At 50.4% G+C, this 18,355-nt stretch overlaps 1 protein-coding gene and 1 pseudogene across 1 annotated transcript in view; one reads left to right on the top strand and one right to left on the bottom strand.

Annotated features, from left to right (window-relative positions):
* LOC108298158 (kinase suppressor of Ras 1-like) overlaps positions 1 to 18,355 on the top strand; it is a 176,880-nt gene that overhangs the window by 76,164 nt on the left and 82,361 nt on the right.
* On the bottom strand, positions 10,519 to 12,615 carry LOC108298160 (annotated as a pseudogene).

Genomic DNA, 18,355 nt, shown 5'->3' with positions numbered 1-18,355 from the left:
AAAAAAAAAAAAAAAAGACCCAGTGGGGCCGATGGAGTAACCAGCAACCTCACCTTTGTGGTGAGGCTGGGCATGGAGGCCTGAGCAGGGATCTGCTCCAAATAGGACGTCCACTGTGGGTTCCTGGAACTTTCCCCTTGCTGGTAGAGAAGCACCAGCACCCTCCCTTTTCCTCTTGTGACATTTTAAAATGTGTTATTACCATTCGCCGCCTTATAAAATCAGTACACGGTAATTACAGAACATTTGGAAAACAGAAAAGTAGAAGGAAGAAAATGATTACCTATAGCCTTGCCATTCAGATCAGCTCACTCACAGGTGACATTTCTGCTGTGTTTGCTTTCAATTGTGTTTTCCAGGCAAAGACTTTGTGTGCGAAGTTTTGCCTATGTAGTTGTTGCATCCATCATTGCAGATTTTTTTTGTCCTGCCTGTCGCTCAGTAAAATAACACAAAAAAATCCTCTGTTTTTGTAAACCTGCTCAGTGGCTTGGTCATAGTTTAGTAAGTAGTTTCGCCATCACCTCCTCAGCGGTGCTTCTATTGTTGGGTCTGTGGGTTGTTTGCACTGTGGCCCTCTTGTAAACAGTGTGGGGATGGACAAGTTTGTGCTGGGCGTTTCCTTGTCTCTTTGGCTGCAGACTGGCCCATACCATGGTGCCCGACCCATACCAGCCCTTCCTAGCTTCATTCTCCCTTGGGGCCAGTGCCCCATTTGCCTCTCGGTTTGTGTTTCTCAGTATCCGTGTGTAGCAACATGTTGAGAAAGGGCTTCCTTTTTCAGGAAGAAAACTCAAGATCTTGAGCCTCGAGGAGGCCGTGCACAAAGGTGCAGAGACCCACCTGCTGGGTCATGGCCTTGGCCCTGCAGGGCTGCCCCCTTCTGATTCACAGGCCTGAGTTACAGATGGTATAGTGGTTGGGGAGGCCACGCCTTTGGAGGGGCTGCCCGGCAAACCTCTTCCCCTGACAGTAAGCTGAGGGGGTGGCCCTGGTCACACGCTGCAGATCTCTAGAAAGGGGATAGTGAATACTTGGGTCCATTTTCTGCCTGGTCCCAGACTCAGATCCGTCATGGCACATCTGGCCCCTGTGTTCTGTGGGCGAGTGTTGGGGGAGAACCCCTCCTTTGGGGCTGCAGAGATGTGCGCTGCTCGGGAGGTGGCTTCAGCCCTGCTCCTCTGAGCAGTTGCTTGGGGCGTCCTGTTGAGCTCTGCAGAGCACTTGAACACACAGCCAGCGGTGCCCGGAGGGGCTGTGGTGACAGAGGCCACCACGGCACCCAAGGCTCGGGTTTGGATGGCGGGATAATATTGTCTGGCTTTACCTCCCACCCCAGACAGTTACTTTTCTCTCTGTCCTTCACCCCCATGCAGGGATAGTAATAACACCCACCTGCCAGATGAAATGAGTTAGCATTTTATATGCTTCTTAAAACAGTTTGCTGTTTGCTAAATAAACATAGGGAACCAGTGTCAGCAGCTAGACCACTCTCTCACAGCACATTGAACCCAGGCTTCTGCCATTCAGTATGGGGGAAAGAATGCTGGACCAGAACCAGGAGAGCTGGGGACTGTCCTGGCACTACCTTCTACTTTGTGTGACTGGGACTAAGCCGTTTTTCCCTCTCTGGGCCTCAGCTTCCTCATCAGGTTGTTGTTTTCTTTTTTTTTTTTTTTCCCTTCACTCTGTTACCAAGCTGGCATGCAGTGGCAGGATTTCGGCTCACTGCAGCCCCGCCTTTTGGGTTCAAGTGATTCTACTGCCTCAGCCTCCTGAGTAGTTGAGACTACAGGTGTATGCCACCACACCCAGCTAATTTTTGTATTTTTAGTAGAGATGGGGTTTCACCATGCTGGCCAGGATGGTCTCTTGACTTCGTGATCCACCTGCCTTGGTCTCCTGAAGTGCTGAGATGACAGGTGTAAGCCACCACGCTGAGCCCATCATCAGTTTTTCATCTGTTTCTGTGAGATGACTTAGGCCCATCTTATCTTCAAATATCCAAGGATTTTGTAATTTAAAGGCATTTCAGACATCTCAAGACGGGCCTGGTTCTACCAGTAATCCCCACTGGTTGACATGGTCCTTAGATGGGGCTGATTGCAAAGGCCAGAGGTCAGGAGATGCAGAGCCCTGTGGGGTTTACCTGGTTTTTCTCGGTGCAGGTAAGCTGTCCTCCACCTGGAGGGTTACAGTAGCTGGGTCACCTGGGAACAGGCCGTGGGAGAACTGGCCTCCTTGGGAATGTGCTGTCCTGCACGGCAGAGCGCTCTCAGATCTGGGCCGCTCTGTGAGGCCACCCTGTGCTCCAGCCCGCAGCACTCGAGCCTCACTTGCCCTGAGGTCTGTGAGCGAAATCGGGTCTTATGCAATAGTGAGCGCGTGCATCTCCACTTAAAGCTGTTACATCAGAAAGCTAAATACAGAGCCCTTGCGCCTGGAGCACTAGCAGGAGGCCTCCCTCTGATTCTTGTGTCAGTGGGTGGCAAGGGGTAGGATGAGGCTTACAGGCTGCTGTGGAGGAGAGGGCTGTGCTACCAAAGGGGTTGAAGCTGGTGGACTCTCTCCCAAGTGCTGCTTTTCCCACAGGCCTTCTGGAAGGTTCTGAGCTCCTCCTGATCAGGTGGCGGAGCATCCCCCGGGGTCCTTGATGGGATTCGTGTGCTCTGTGTCTGTGATGTCTCCATCTGCATTGTTGCTGGTGGAGCACAGTCGGAAAGGTCAGCCTTTGAACTGTGGAAGGTCAGACCTGGTGCCTGAAACCTGGAGGGGCAGCATGGGGTATCAGCCTCTTATGAGTGTAACTTGGTTCTGGCACATACCAGCTGGTTGACTTTGGCTTGGCTTTCTGACCCTCTGGGTCCTTCTTTATAAATGAGAACATGTGTACCAAGATGCCTAACAATAGGCACTTCAATGTCTGTCATTCAAGGAGGTAATGTAGCTGATAGTGAAGAGCATGGGCTGAGCAGCTGAACTTCCTGAGTTCAGTTTCCTGCTCTGCCATTTACTAGCCACATGACGTGGGACTGCCCTTTGTCCTCAATTTACTCCTCTGTACAATGGGGATAGTTATGTTGGGGCATCTCTCACAGGTTCATTGCAGAGATTGAGTGAGTTCGTTCAGCCGTCCCTTGGTATCCATAGGGGATTGGTCCCAGGAACCCCCTAGGATACCAAAATCCACAGATTCTCAAGCCACCTTAGTATAGATGCAACCATCCATTTTTTAAAAAAGATTTCTGATCTGTTGAATTTATGGATGTGGAACCCACAGATCCTAAGGGCTGACTGTACGCATAAAGCACTGAAAGCAGTGTCTAGCACATGATAGTCACCCTTGTTGAGCTGTCGTTGTCTAATTCCTTTAATAAGGGTTCTCAGTTGATTTCTTGGGAGCTTGGCAGCATACTGCCTCTCTTTGAGATGCGTCCCCACTCTGCTCAGCTAGAGCTTGTCCAGGGTGGCAGGTGTCTGTGTGTGTCTGTGCATGTGTATGTGTTTTCAGCATGTCTCCAGGTCTGGAGAATAGCTCTCCTTGCAGCCTGTGGGCCAGGCCTCTCCTTAGCTTGCTTCTGTGGGCTGTGTGCATCTTGGTATTTGTCCTGGTTTGCCTCCTCCTTCTGTACGCACCATGCTCAGAGGTTCGTGTTGCACAGTTCGGCTCAGGTGTGGCTAGCTCTTGACCTCCCGAGAATAAAGGAGGGCCAGGAAAGCTATCCTTTCAGGGTGAGTGTGTTCCAGTCATGCCTGGCCTTGTCTGCGTTTGCCCCTTTTCAAGGAATACACCAGGGTAGCTTGGGACATGCCATGTAGATGGAGTCATCCAGGAATGTGTTTAAGAATCTTAAAGCAACTGCTCTGCCTCTGGAGTAGCCATTCTTCTATTCCTTTACTTCCCTAATAAACTTACTCTTTATTCTAAAAAAAAAAAAAAAAAACAAAAAAACCAAAAACTAAAACAATAAACAAGTCAGACTAACTGCTTTCAAAGATTACAAGAGACTGGAATTTTCATGGTAGAGATGGCTGACAATGAGTGTTAATCTATCATAGCAGGCCTCGTGGGAAGCGATAGATATATCCTTCTTCCCCATCTTACAGATGAGGAAACTGAGGAGAGTGGTTGAATAATCTAAGTTAAAGCAACTAGTCAGTGGCCGAGCTGGCATTTGAACCCTGGTCTGTTGGCCTGTAGGCCCGAGTACCTGACCATCCATCACTGTACTGCCCCTGGCTGGCATTCCTGGGATTACACAGCAGCGGCATCCTGTCCCCTGAGCCCTTTCTCATCTCCCACTAATGATAGCCCTGGTGATTTGAGCCCAGTTACAGCTGTGTCGCCTGAGGTGCGGGGTGGGGGGGGGGGCGTGGCGGCGGGCCTAGGGGGATAACTGCGTTGTCTTTGGTCACTGCTTGTTAGAGAGGGTGGTCTTGCCTTCTTTCTCCCTCCCAGAGCTGATGTCACCTGAACCCTGCTGCAGTTTCATTCCTGGGTTTCAGGTCTGATTTTTACTTCCCCTACATCTCGTATCTCCTTCCTCTGACAAGACAAAATGGTCCCTTAGGAAAAGAGCTTTGAAGATGGTCAGTGGAGGTGGCTGTGGCTCACCAGTGACCTTCTCAGATTGCTTAGGAAAATTATGTGGATGTCCTTGTCAGGCCTTTCTTCCCAGAGAGGCATCTGAGATGTCCCTGGGGTCACAGCTGGGAGTGACCCTGGGTGGTACTCAGTGTTTCAAGGGTGCTTGGTTTTAATCTATAATTTTGAAATCATGCTTTCCTGGATGGGAGTGGGGGTGGGCAGTGGTTGTGAAGCTGGTGCTGCAACATAGGATGGTGTGTGGCCTTGGCCATGATCCTTTACCTCTGAGCCTTGGTTTGCAGTGAGGATCAGATGAGGTGCTGTCTTGCCAGAGCGCTCTGTAAACTCTGCAGTGCTGTGACAGAGTGTGAGGTGCTGTGACCAAGTATCCGTAAGGTACACAAGCATCACGTTGGTGTGCTCAACAGAAAGAATGGATGGTCTTGTCACTAGGGGTAATTCTGGTCTCATTGAAACTCAGCGTGGTGGTTTGGTGTCAGAGATGTTCCTTGGGCCTCTGGTACAGGTGGTTTGTTAAAAGGGTGTGAGTGCTGCTCTGCCCTCATGCACAGAGCTTCTTTCCACAGCCGGTTGCTCTCCTTGTTCCATGGGAAGCTTGCAGATACACTGACAGATCCACAGTCGTGATCCTTCATCTGGACGCTTGCCTTCTGCACTCTCCCCCGTCCTGGTTTTTCTATCAGCTGTCAAAGGCACAGCTTTGATGTTAAGATTAAGATTGCAGTGAAGGAAGATGGGAAGAAATCTTTGCTGGGAGCTCGCAGCATGCCAGCTGCTGTGTCATATTTCGTCTTCACAGCGATCTTTTGAGGCTGATCTTTGCCCCTCATTTATAGTAGAGGAAGTAAAGGCTCAGACATTCAATTGCCCATGGGCCCTTAAGAGTCAGGGGTGAGATTCGAACTTGGGTCTGTCTGACTCTGATGTCCATGGTCTTTCTGATTAAAATGAGCATTTTAATCAGATTTAATTATTTAATTAAATAATTATTTAATTAAAATAATTACATCTCCCTCTCTGTCTTGCCAGGAGCAGCACCTAGGCCCACTCTCCTTTAGGGGATGGTATGCTTCCTGTCCTGCATATGGAATGGAGACGGGTAGACAGAATCAGCATCCCCAGAGGACTGGAGAGGGCCCTGAGGGGTCTGGCCACGATGGCAGATGCTGCCTCTCTCTGATTGCTTTCTGTCTGACCCATCTCCAGGGCTGTGGGGAAGAGTTGGAGATGGTACTGTTGGAGCAGTGGCTTGTGCTCTTGGCAAGCACAGGTTCCCCTCTGCCTGGGAGACAGGGCAGGCACAGCACTGAAGTGAGAGACAGCTGGGCTGGTGCTGCCTGTGCGCTGAGTGCCCTTTGAGGGTGGAATCTCCAGCCGAAGGTCCTCTACCTGAGAAGCACCAAGTCCTAGTAAATCAAACAACAAACAGGGTTCTGCTTGGGCAGCTCATTTGCTGGAGAAACTCAGTGCTTCAGCTTCCTGCCAAAGGTATGCTGGGGTGCCAGAAGTTCCCTGGACAAGCAAGAAGGGAAGTCATGTCTTTATAGTAAAAACACTAATAAAACAGCTCTAGAGTCTTCTCCTTCCTTTCCACCCACAGTGCCACTAACTAAATTACCTTTTGTCTCATCATTTGCTGAATTGTGGTGCTTCTTAATTGATTTTCCTGTCTCTGGTTTTTCCACACCCACTTGAATCTGTTCCCCTTATGGTTTCCAGAATGATAGTTGTTCAGAAATGCAAATCTGATCACGTTTTTTCCTTCTCTTCCCTCCCCACGCCTGCAAGATTGAGTGCAGATGCCTGGGTGTAGCATCCCAGGACCTTCTGGAACTTTCTAGGACCTGCATGAACTGATCCTGGTCCCTGACTGAAACAAAAAAATGTGGCACCAGCTGTTGGTCTGGAGGGTCTGAGAAGGGCCTGCTCATGCACCTGGTGCCCGGGTGGGAAACATTCCATCAGGGGCAGGCCCAGGGCCACTTGTTATGGTCTCTCCATCACAGCAGTGAGAGCTCTAGGACACTCTGTACTCTGTTGGACAAAGTAGCCACAGATCAACCCAGGTTCAAGGGGAGAGGAAGTAGACTTCTAGATTGGAGGAGTGTCACGTACTTTGTGACCATTTTCAATCTGCTGTGGTGGTCTACACTCGTATAGTAGACTCAGATGATCCTGTGACTGCCCAATGGGGAAGAAGACCCCTCACCACACACTGCTAGGAGCAGGGGCTCCCCAACTTATTCTTCTCCTCTAGCAAATGCAGGATCCTACATCGCCCACTTCACCCCCACCCTCACCTTGTGCACTCCGGGAAACTGAATCATCATGTGTCTTCCTAAGTACAGGGGTGCAGCTGGGGGTTGTATTCCCAAATACTCAGGATCAACTGTATCAGGGTAAAATGAGAATTCCATATCTCTAGCTCGTGGCAAATGTCTGTCTGTACTGCAGGTCCTATGTAATGGACTTGAAGGTACTCTAAGGTACTGCATGTGGTTTTCAGTATGCTAGGGTCCTTTTTAAAGGATTTATAACTCTGTCAGCCTCAGTTTTCTCATCTGTAAAATGAGGCTAATAATACCTGACCAGGCGCAGTGGCTCACACTGTTAATCCCAGGACTTTGGGAGGCCAAGATGGGTGGATCGCCTGAGGTTGGGAGTTCGAGACTAGCCTGGCCATCATGGTGAAACCCCCATCTCTACTAAAAATACAAAAAATTTGCCGAGCGCAGTGGCGGGCATCTGTAATCCCAGCCACTCGGGAGGCTGAGGCAGGAGAATTGCATGAACCCAGAAGGCAGAGGTTGCAGTGAGCCGAGATTGGGCCACTGTACTTCAGCCTGGGCAACAAGAGTGAAACGCTGTCTCAAAATAAATAAATAAATAAAAGTACCAGTCACATGATTCATGTAGGTATTAGGTGAGATAATGTGGAATGTATAGTACAAAGGAATGCCCAGTTAAAAAGAATATGTCCAGTTGTGGACATATTCTTGTCCAGCGCTACAGTACAAAAGTTGACTCAATGTGGATCAAAAACCTAAACAAAAACCTAAAACAATAAAACTTCTAGAACCCAGGAGGACATCTTTGTGAATGTGGGCTTGACAGATATCTCCTAAATAAGAAACACACACACACACACACACACACACACACACACACACACACACACACAGAGAGAGAGAGAGAGAGAGAGATTGATAAATTGCACTTCACAAAAATTAGCCGCTCTTTGAGATTTAAGGACTTTTAGAAGAATGCTTTTGGCTGGCATGAAGAATGAGGGGTACCTTCTTTTTCCTGTCGTAGGTTTTCTGGAAGCCAGCAGGAAGCCTCAGCCTTAGAAACATTAGCTGTAGAAGGAGATTTGGAATAATGTGGACTTAATAGAACTACTTTTGTTTCCAAGTAACAGAAAATGTGACTGTAATAGGCCATCATGTTTCTCCTACAGTGGGCCTGGAGTTGGGAGGCACACATGCTGGTTTTGCAGCTGAACAGGGATGCTTTCTCTGGTTTTCCAGGCAGCTCTTGCCGTCCTCATGGTCGCAAGATGGCTGCTGTAGCTTGTCCACCTTCAAAACGGGCAGGGAGTACTGGGCAGACCCAAGATCTGTCCCATGCTTTCCTAGCAGGTCCCCTAGCTGGCAAGTCCTCATACCTCATTGGCCAAAACTGTCACAGCTTCAAGGGAAGCTGAAAGTGGGGACCGAATCGTCATGGTGGCCGTGCGGGGACCCCATCCTGGATCAATTACGTCACACTTGCTGAGGCTGAGGCTCGTGGGCTGTGATGTGAAGACCGGGCTGCAGACCACTGAGTCAGACCGGTTCATCACCAGGCACAGTACTGCCCTGAACAAAACTGAGTCCTGTGAGCACAGGAGAAGCTGGGAGCTGATACTAGGTGGAGGTGAGCGTGGTGCTCCACAGCGGGTGGCAGTTCAGGTGCCCCTTGTCCTTCCAGGGAAGTTCACGCTGCATTGATGAGTGTCTGGTGTCTGAGGCACTCATCTGCCCTTGCCCCTGGCCCCTGGCCCCTGCCCAGCCCTTCGTCCTTTTCTGTGGTGGCCTGAGTTGCTAAGCCAACAGTCACATCCCTGGAAAGGAAGCCCTTTATCTGTCTAGCATTGGGCATAGTCTCCTACTCATAACTGATACACAAAGGTTAGTGTTTAAGGTGCCTTACCTTCCCCATCCCTCCCTTCCAGTGGCTTCCTGAGGAACAAGCCTTAAGGATAGTTAAGGGGGTTGGCCCATTGACAGAAATCTACCTTTGTCATTAGGTGCAGCCTCTGCCTTTTTCCACAGGCCCTGCTTGGTAATTCACACCCAGGTCCCTTTCAGTGTGCAATGTCAGGAAGACTGCAGGATTACTTGTTGTGATTGAGGGGTTGAGTTAAGGGGTAAACTCCTGGCTGTGCCCTATGGGCCTGGTGACCTTCAGACAAACACGTGGAATGTGTGTTTAAACTGGGCCACAGGCTGTGTTGATAAAGGATCTGGTCTGTGAGCAACCCCACACCTGTGGCTCCTGACGCCTGGGCCAGCACTCCCCTCAGTCTCGCAGCAGCAGCACCAAGCAGTCTGCTGTGTCACGGACGCTCAGACTGGGACACACCTGCTGTCTGCTGCTTTGCCTTTCCTAGCTCTCGGTCAGGTGTCTGCAAAGACACATCTGTTCATCCGATTTGTGTGGGTTCCTGAAAATTATGAACTCTGCCGCTTACAGCCGTGTCCTGAGAGCCCAGCAGTGCCCGGCATCGGGAAGAGGTTTGGTTGTTGAATGACTGGCTGATGGACAGAAGTTCTTTGTTGCCCTTATGCAATTGCTTCAGCCCAGGAGAGTGAGGGGGTAAAATGGGCGTCTTTCTTTCTCATGGTTTAGTCCTGTTGGTCCCCACCGCCTCTAAAGGACTGCTGGTACTGAGAGCACATGAGGTATTGGGGGGTTGTTGTGTTGAATTGAGGCAGGAAGGAAAACTTGAAAGGCAGATCAAGACAGATCATTTACTGACTTTTCAAAGAATTACTTTCTGAAGAGCAGTGTTTTGACTCACCATGGCTTTGCAAGTGGGAGCTGTATTAGACTATTAGGTCAGGGAAATGCCTTCCTCTGAAGTTCTGCTGCATCTCACAACCTCTGTGGCGCATGAGATGGCCTAGCAGGTGTTGCTGAGAAAACTCAGGCCCTTGGCCATTCACCCTGGCCCAGCTCAAGCTCTGCATTTCCCAGAAAGTGTCATGGGTGCTTTTAACCCACATTTGACCACAGAGTCTCTTCTTTCCCTGACTGCTCATGCATAGTACTGGAGCAGTGGGAACAGGTGATTTATCTAAGGAGGGTGCTTAGTTGCATGGAGCAGCTGACTCATCAGTGCTTCCATTCAGGGTCTCCTGCGCCCACTGCTGAGCCAGCCACAGGCAGGCAGCCATACTCATAGACCAGTGAGTTCGCTTTGTCTCAGGCTGGGGTTGAACCTCCCGTCTACAGCTTGTTGTCGGGTCCTCAGATTTTGCATTCCCAGTGGAGCTGAGGGAAGGGCAGGAGGCCCTGAGTTCCCAGCTGTGGCCATTCTTACCCCTGGCCTCCTTGGGAACATCTCTACTTGTGGTCTGGGTTAGACTTGTTTGTTTGTGTTTGAAGTTCCCCGACTCTGAGTTTGACGTCAAGGCAGGATTGCTGGTGGGAGGCTTGGCGGGGAGGTTGTCTCTGCACAAATGAAGCCTGGCAGCTTCCCCAGGAGAGTGCGGGTGTGGGCTGGGCCAGGCGAGGACTGGCTGTTGCATATGCCCAGCTCAAGGATTGAGGTCACTTGTACTTTCTTCTCTCCTCGCCCCGCTTTTCCCTCTGCGCCTCTCCTGCTCTGCCCCTTGCCTGTGAATGTCAGCGCCCTGGGTGCCCTTGAGGGTTGGGCAGTGCCGGGAGCCAAGGGCTGCCTCTGTTGCCCTCAGAGCTGAGTTCACAGGCTCTGTGCCTGTGCGTGGAACTATCAGCTGTATCACAACCTCCAGAGGCCTCCTTACATTCTCAGAAATCATTTTGCAACAAGTTGGCCATGGCAGCCAGGCTAGACTGCTTAGCTGGCTGGGTTGGCAGGAAGTCCTCAGAAACGTACTCCAGCTTTGGGGAGGAGGTGGAAGATGTAAGGGGAGCATCCCCAAAGCATGGACAGAGCGGGCCAATGGTGGAGGAGCAGCAGCTTCAGGGACCACTGCAGGGAAGGCTGGAGTAAGTCGCCAGGGCTCTGGTGGTGTCCTGAAGTTCGGGATGGCATAGTCAGGGACTTGACAGGAGCAAAGTCTGCTGTGGGCACCCACGTGAGAGTCTGGTGCTGCCTACTGAGGAGGAGGGAGTCAGGGTCTTGTGGGTGCTGGTGAGCTAGAAGCTGGCCCACAACTGCTCCTGCCACCGGAGGACTAAATAAAATGAAAGGCAGTGATGGACGAGTGGAGTGGCTGTCCAGCTGCTTCATGTCACTCAGTAAAGTATGCTAGGACCTTCTTAAAAGGGATGGCCTCAGGTTATAGGCAGAATGGTGGCTAGTTTTAATGAAGTTAGTGCTGGCTTAGAGCCAGGGGTGGGGTACAGCCCAGAGGGTAGATTATTTCAAGTCAGGACAAGAGGTGGTGGCCCAGTTGGGTAGCTGGATACATTTAGAGGGTGTGGGCAAGCCTGTGGCTCTTATTCACAGGCTTCAGTGCCTGGAACAGTCTAAGCATGGTTGGATTTTGGGCTTTGGATCGCAAAAGAGGTAGACCCTGCCCACTGCCATCCTGCTTGTACCAGTCAAGACAGCTTAGGGTGTGGGTTGCAGGAGTCATTATTTTGATAGGTGATATGGGACATAGAGAGCATTAGATTGAGGCTGGAATCCCTTCTTTAGCCACATACTTCAAGGAAGTTACAAAGGCTGGTGCCTAGGTTTCCTCACTGTAAGATGGGAATGATGAAGTACACCTTTAAGTCTTGGGGGTTTCCCATGCGTGGTTTCATGATTTGCGAGTGACCATAAAGGATAAGCAGTGACTTGTCATTGGACTGAGTCTGGATTCCATGGCAGGCATGTGGGTGGACGTCCCTGAGCCAGCGAGTGAGCCCAGCGGCTGCTCAGCACCCACATCCCGACATAGCTTTGTTTTTCTTTACTCCATGTTGAGTATACAGTATATCCCATCAGAAGTCTGGAAGTGCCTGTGGTGTTTTCAGTTATACATGACTGTATTTGGGTTTTTTTTTTTTTTGGTTAGTGAGTAGCATAATGTTAACATCCAAGAAAGTACAACCAACAGTCACCTCTGCAGCAGCTCATTAATGACTGGTAACACATAGAGGTCAGTGTGACAGAGCTTAAAAGTATTGATACAATGAAGACCCTTCCACTATAAGCAGGATGGAGGATGGGTCACTGTATCTATATTACCAGTGACAGTTACCCCAAGAAACACAAGCAGCTGCATCCACCTTCTTTCAGGGGGTAGAGCCACTATACTTTTCATGTAGATACATTGTCACTGGAGACATCCAGCCATCCTCCCACATGGCATAGAGGTTGACTGCATCTTCTGATAGGCATCTCTGTAGGTGGCTTGGTAGATGGCTTGACAGGTCAAATCATATGCCTGCTCCACTTCCAGGTCATAGGAATAGCACTGATTCATGACCCCATATGCATACACAGAGCCAGAACCTACAGAGAAGGTGGCCCCTGAGATCTGGTTCCCTTCACTGTCCACGTAGTAGAGGCCAGGGCCTCTCTTATCCCAGCCACAGATCATGGCACCCATGGAAGCCCCATGCCTTTGTACTGATACACCATATCGGCAAGCAGCTTGGAGGCAGCTGCTACAGAGATGCGTTCCTTATGGCAAAGCTCATAGATTGGACACTGCCAAGACAACAGCCGTTCCCAGAATCTGCAGTCTGTTGCGCCCCCAGCCATGGTACCCAGCAGGTATGGGTCGATCTGTTACCTTCTTCGCCATCTGGGAGGCAATATAAGCACCCGCTGTAGCCCTGGTGTAGGCCGCAACTGTGACTCCATGGCATAACTTAAATTCTAGAGGATGTAGCTGCCATCTTGGCTTTGGTCATGCACGTAGTCTTGGATCAGAGTAACTTCAGTTTCACAGGAAGTGACTGGAAACATCCACGTCGCGTGAAGGAAGAGAGGTGGGCCATCTTTGAGAGACATGACTATATTTTGTGGAATGATGTGCCTTAGGGACATTGCCAGCTTTGGGGCTGTGTGAAGATGGGAATGCCAGTCACCCTTGTGCTGTCAGGGATCTACTCTAATTCGTAGCCTCTGGAATTTTCACTGACAATCCAGGCAGAGGAGTGATGAGGTACCACATAATGGAAGACATTGTTAATACTACGAGCTTGACAAATGGGCATTGACATGATTCTTTAACTGAGGGAGCCTGCTACTATACCTGGGAAACTGATGCACATTTTAGCCTGTGCCTTGGAATCGTTTGTTCATTTATATGTTAACATCTGTCACAACAGACTTAAGCTCCTCCCTTGCTTCTGAGACATGAAGACCTGGGCCACTGAGCGGGTCCTGTGCAGCCAATGACCGAGTCAGGGTTAGGGTGACAACCTCTAACAGGTTTGGCATCTGGCTGCTTACATAGCCAAGATCGTGGGTTTGAGAGCTGCCCACAGAAGAGACCTTCCCATCTCAGGCCCTGCAATTTTAGGGTGGAGCTGACTTTGTTTGCAAAGTCAGTCGTCTGGAAAGAGGTATTTTTTGCAGAGGTGCAAAAAAGCCTGGGTGGGGTATAATCCAAATAGCACCTGCCAAAAGTCTTCATGCTCCTCCTCGCCAAGGTCATTCTGCAGGCTGAGCAGGAGTAACACTAACAGGATTCTATTTCATGAGCACTTTATATGTTCTGGACTCTGGACTAAACACTTTGCATACACGAGTCGGCAGCGAATTCTCAGCAGTGCTATGGGGCGTGTATTGTAATATTTTTTCTGCTTTACAGAGGAGGAGACTAAGAGATGATGTGATCTGGATCCTGCCACACAGCTGTTGTGTGATGGTGTGAGGGGTGGAGCCTCCTGGCTGCCACACCCAAGCTTCTCACTGGGGGGATGGGACCACTAACTAATGGTAGGCATGGCCTCTGACCAGTCAGAACAGGTGCTGGTGGTAAACAGGGGGCATGGGTCGTCTGCCTGTCACTGCTGCACTGCCTAACCAGTCTAGCATAATGGCTGACCTGCCCCTATCCAGCCACCCTGTGGAAGCCCGTGGGAGCTTTCTGCCTAGACTGTCATTTTAGCTGGTGTTAAATGGTCTGACTTTTAGAGGCAGGGCAGCTACTGCTCCAGCTCCACGGTGGCAGCCTCCAAGGGATGGTTGGTTCTGTGGCCACAGAGGAGCCTGGCCTCCCAAATCAGACTGGCCCATGGGTGGGTTGCCTGGGATACCCATGATGCACCATGGAGGGTGGACCCAGGACCCATGGGCACCAGGTATGGGGAGGCAGGTTGAGGCTTAGTGTAAAGGAAGTATGACAAGGAAAGGACCTGCAGGGCGGGGGTGTGAGGCCTCCATGGTCCTGGGGATCCCCGCAATTCTGGGGCTGTGTCTTTTTCCTGCGGAAGTCTCTTTTTTCAGTGGCACATGCTTCTCCTTGGCATCGTATCTGCTCAGCCAGGCCCACGCTCTCCAAGGATGTCTGACAAGCCTCGCCACCACCCAAGTGATACTCATGGAGCCTCCATTTGGGAGGCCTGTGCCATAGTCATACCAGAGCAGCTGAGGTGGCAGATGACACTGAGGCCAATCAGGATGCCAGGTTAGGGGTGCAGATGTTCCTCTGGGCAAGTGGAGCCAGTGTCATTCACATCCTCTGGTGCTGAGGTTGGAGGTGAGCGCTCAAAGGAGGGCTGGATTGGGTTCCCTGGCATCAGCTGGGTAGGTACAGGTCTTGGCCCTCTTGCCTTTAGAAGAAATGTACCTGATTCATGGGTCCCTCCAGCATTGTCCTGAAGTCAGCACCAGATTTCAGGGTCTTCCTTAGTCCCATCTCTGACATGGGCAGATTCCCACCCATATCTTCCCCTATTGCCCAGGGAAGTAATAAGAGAGCACCTGAGGGCTTTGCCTGAGAAGAACACCACCCGCGTCCGCTGCCACTGTAAGAGTGTTTTCTGTGTTCTGCACATTTTGCGGAACATTTTACATTCGTATTTTCTTCATGTAAGTCTTCACAACAGCCTTTTGAGGTAGATCAACCCCATTTTACAGTTAGGGAACATGAGGCTCACAGGCTAGATCCCATGGCTGTGTTCACCCGAGGGCATGGTGTTGAGGGACTTTAGGGTTAGGGAGGTCCTTCATGGAGCCACACTGACTCGGGTATGGTTGGAATAACCAGTGGTGGAATCGTAGGACCCGTGGTTTGTTCTTTGCTTGTTTCAAGCACTTTGTATATGGCATCTCACTTGGCCTCAACCTCCATAAACTGGTACTCTTTTTATAGGTGGTGAGACTGAAGCTGAGCCATGGGGGATTTCCCCAAGATCTTTGATCTTAGATGTCAGAGCTGGGACCAGAGCTGAGCTCCTTCAGCTCCAGATGCTTAGTGAGTGCCTGCTGTGTAGTGTCTGGTGGTACCCACCAGCCGTTTGTGGCTGACCTGATACTCTTCTATTTCTGTAAGTCAGGCTCTGGTCAGGGTTGGGGTGGGCCAATAGTACATTCTTTAAGCAAAAGAATACTGGGGCGTAGGAGATGCTGGTTCCAGCCCAGGGACTCCCCTGTGACTAGAGGCCTAATGACTCTTTCCCTCTTGGTGCTGGTCCCATCCCTGAAAGCCCAGGTGCTTGTCTATTCCGAAAAATTTATATCCTGCGGTTTTGTGGTTAAGAGAAAATGACGCTACCCATGAAAGGTCCCCGTGTAGGCCCCTGGGGCGGGGCTTGCAGGCCCCACTGTGGTTTGTCTGGGAAAGTAGCCTCTTGGTGCTTCTGTGACTGCCACCAACTTTCCAAGAAGTGAGAGCAGCCTGATTTCACTCTGACGGGGAGTGGCTGCATTCAGGACACCTCCATCCTTGGTGAACAAGACAAACTGCTCCATCAGCAGGCCCCAAATCTGCAGAGGTTGTTTCTGAACATGCTCTGGGAGATAGCAACTGACAGGACACCAGACCTGCCAGCAGATGGGTCGTGATGCCCTGGGTGTCTTCCCTTTTCCTTGTTTCAGGCACAGCCACCTGGGTTCACAGGTTATCTGGGTGCAGAGAAGAATCACTTCAAGTTCTGCGCAGTCCTACCCATGGGCCTGCTTTGGGCTGTCTAGCGGGGATCTCTACCGGCCTTTAACAAAAGAAACCAGTCACTCCTTCTAGGGAAGCTGCACTGGCTTTTGAGACATTCAGACCCCTGTCTCATCACTTGCCCAGCTGGCGTTTCTTTTTCACTGCCATTTGATAAACTTTGTGTGCCTGTCTGGAACAATGTATTGTGTGCTTGTGTGTTCATTCGTTCACCAAAGGTTTTAAAATAGCAAACCAGGTGGAGTGGGGTGGCTCATGCCTGTAATCCCAGCACTTTGGGAAGCTGACACGAGAGGATCACTTGAGCCTAGGAGTTAGAGACCAGCCTGGGCAACATGGCAAGACCATCACTATTAAAAAAAAAAAAAAAAAAATCCAAAACCCATGTGTTGGGTGCTATGCTGGCTCCTGAGGTCTGGTGGTGACCAAGAACACCAGCTGGACCCTAACCTCCCAGAGTTTCCAGCCTGAAGAGGGAAGCAGACAAGTGTGAAAAATCAGAACTACAATATATGATCTGGGCAAGGGCTGGAGGGCTTGGGGAAGGCTTCCTGGAGGAAGGGGTGTCTGAGCTGATCCTTGTAGGTGGAGAGTCACCGGGAAGAGCTTGCTTAGCAGAGGACCTGGTGCCTCAAAGCTGAAAAGGGCAGGCAGGTTGTGGGGAAGCTGAGCTGGGGAAGGTGCAAACGCGGCTCAGGCGAAGGCCAGGTGGGCTCATCTCCATGCTGGCCTTTGATGGCCAGAGTCTTGTGCAAATGGGATATCTTAGGAATCACACCCAGAGGCAGCACCCTTGAAGGCCGTGTGCCAGTGGCAGATGGACTCTAGTGCCAGCAGCCCGACCTCTCCAGTTAATGTGGAAAAGAGTGGTTTTGAGTTTGCATAGCTGTTTGATTTATAGTCTTCTCTCTGGCCAGCCCTTTGAAGCGGTGGTTTCGGAGCCATGTGGAATGGAGGGAGAGTGGCTATGAGACATAGGGGGATAAGGACCACACGTTTTCTTCCTCTGGCATTTCTGAGCATACGTTATGTGCCAGGTGGTGTAGTAGGCACTGGGGACATGAGGGAGATACGGTGCCTGCCCTGATGTATAATTACAGGGAGATCTAACCTAGTCTTTTTGAGGGCCTCCATGCTGCAGTTGAATATGAGCTAGGTATCATCATTCATTCCTGTTTACTGGTAGGTGAACTGAGGCTCAGAAACAGAACTGGGGCTGTGCAACCTAGTATATGGTGGATTTGAACCCAGATGTGTTCAACTCAGAAGCCTGGGGGCTCATGTCTACTGTGGGAGACCGAGGCAGAAGCTGTTAACTGTAGTATGAGGCCCTCCATGATCGGGGCTCTGAAAGAGTCACATGCGACATACTAGGAAGGGGAGAGGGGGACTCTGACTTGGCCTGAGTAGGACACTCCAGCAGGTATTGGAGGAATAGCTGCTAGGTGAGTGTGTGCCTGGCCGGCAGGAGCCATGGAACAGAGCTGGGGGCTGGGGGAGGTTGGGGCCCTGGTTTTGAAATTTGCCTCTGGTCTCAATGGGTGAGATGGATCAGAGTCGGGTGAGCCAGGGTAGGGCATATGAGTGCTTCCACTTAGACCCGTAGGATAAAAGCTCAATCGAGTCTGTGCGTTGTGAGCTTCATTCCCTGAAGGTGCTCCCAGTGTCTTAGGTTCCGTAATAGGACAGCAAGTAGACTCAGACTCCTGAGCCTCAGAAGTGTGATTAGCAGTCTGCTCTGGGCGCCTGAAGGGTATGGGGCGCAGGAGTGTCACAGGGTCAGCCTCTGTGTAGGTGGTTTCACCAGACATCAGAACTGTACAGTTGAGAGTGTGGGATTATTTTGATTCGGACTCAGTGCTCCCACTCCAGCAGTTGTCTGTACTTGCCACTGCACCCTGAAGGGAGCAGGGACCATGGGAGAGGGGTCAGTAACCCCGAGGGGGTTGAATCTGGGTCTGTCAGTTTGTTGGTGAGCCTGGGGCCAAACTAGTTTCTGGGGGAAATTGCAGAAAGGCTGATGTGGCAGCAGTGGGTGGTTTCATTATTATGGGCCTCGTGCTGACATCTCTCTAGCCACAGAAGTTCTTAACCTGGGGTCTGTGGATAGAATTCAGGGAGTCCATCCGTGAACTTAGATGGGGGAAATTGCATTTTTATTTTCATTAACCTTAGCTGGAGTTTAGCATGTCTTCCACTTGGTTGTAGGCAATGCAGCACAGTTATCTTAGCAAACACCTGTACCTTGGTCACCAGTAGGAATCACAGCTGTTTTTACCCTTACATCACAGTTGTAGAGCTATCTGAAAAAGCAGTTTACACTTGTCACAACTTTAAAGTTATGGCAGTTATTAGACGCACTGTTGGATGTATAATACTTTAATAAAGAAGCTTTTATTATGCTATCACAGTTTTTTTTTTTTTTTTTTTTTTTTTT

This window comes from Cebus imitator, unplaced genomic scaffold (assembly GCF_001604975.1).
Source record: "Cebus imitator isolate Cc_AM_T3 unplaced genomic scaffold, Cebus_imitator-1.0 Scaffold897, whole genome shotgun sequence".
Classification (NCBI taxonomy): Eukaryota; Metazoa; Chordata; class Mammalia; order Primates; family Cebidae; genus Cebus; species Cebus imitator.
The sequence above is the reverse complement of the archived record's forward strand: the minus strand, read 5'-3'. Positions and strand labels throughout refer to the sequence as shown.